This window comes from Diceros bicornis, chromosome 20, assembly GCF_020826845.1.
Source record: "Diceros bicornis minor isolate mBicDic1 chromosome 20, mDicBic1.mat.cur, whole genome shotgun sequence".
NCBI lineage: Eukaryota > Metazoa > Chordata > Mammalia > Perissodactyla > Rhinocerotidae > Diceros > Diceros bicornis.
The window spans coordinates 39,816,400-39,817,461 of record NC_080759.1 but is presented as its reverse complement, the minus strand read 5'-3'; the positions used below and the strand labels follow the sequence as shown (position 1 = coordinate 39,817,461).

Here is a 1,062-nt window from a genome sequence, read left to right as displayed (position 1 = left end):
GTTTACTTGCTATATAATTTTGTGGCTAGTCTGTAATGAGAGAAATACTTAATCTGAAAAAAAAAAAGAGTAGGAATATCTGCCAGCTTGATCCCAGCCACTGCCCTCTCCTTGCTTCCCCTGCTGTGGGTCAGGGACGGGACTTCCTTATATTGATGGAATGAACTCCTACGCTGATCTGCAAGGAATAACTTTGGTGTCACTCACCTCTCAATACCTTCTTTTGCTCACTTCATTCACTCAGTCATTCATTGATAATTATATGCTCATTAGGCACTGGAAAGGCAGCAAAGAGCAAGATGGACAAAGACTTACCTGATGGGGAAGATGGCTAATGGCGTAGATAGGAAATGAACAACAGATAAATAAACATGATTATTAAAAACAACCACCAAAAAACCCGGAAGCGCCAGACCTCCGAGCCTCTCCTGTGCGTGACGCGAACTACAGCTCCCACAACGACCCCGCGGTCCCGCTACTGGCCTCTGTTGTGGCGAGACGTAGCCATTGGGGGGCGTCTGCTCTGACAAATGGAAGTGTAGGTGGCTGAGACATCACCGCCAAGCTGGGAACCAGGGAGACGGCCAGCTGAGACAGACCCTCAAGACCGTGCCCGATCTCCACTCTGCGATGCAAACACTCCTGCAACAGATGCAAGATAAATTTCAGACTATATCTGATCAGGTCATTGGAAGAATTGATAACATGAGTAGTGGCACTGATGACCTGGAGAAAAACATTGCAGACCTGGTGACACAGGCTGGGGTGGAAGAATTGGAAGGTGAAAACAAGATACCTGCTACACACACGAGTTGAAGGTTGCTAATTTAGACTGAAATCTGAAACACCTTTTTACAGTCCAAGAGAAGACCGAACGGCTTTTTACAACTACTGTGTGTAGACAGGTTTTCTACTATAAAGTGTGCGTTCTTATCCATACTACATAACTAGTTTATAGAGTGATTCCCCTCCCAGTTTCTTGAACATGGTAATTTAACATTTTGGACCTTGGTAAGTTGTGCTATTAAATATTAAACACTAAAACTTTGGCATTTTCTACAT

At 44.4% G+C, this 1,062-nt stretch overlaps 1 pseudogene; it reads left to right on the top strand.

Annotated features, from left to right (window-relative positions):
• Window positions 1–371: 371 nt before the first annotated feature.
• On the top strand, window positions 372–836 carry LOC131418947 (heat shock factor-binding protein 1-like; annotated as a pseudogene).
• The last annotated feature ends 226 nt before the right edge of the window (window positions 837–1,062 follow it).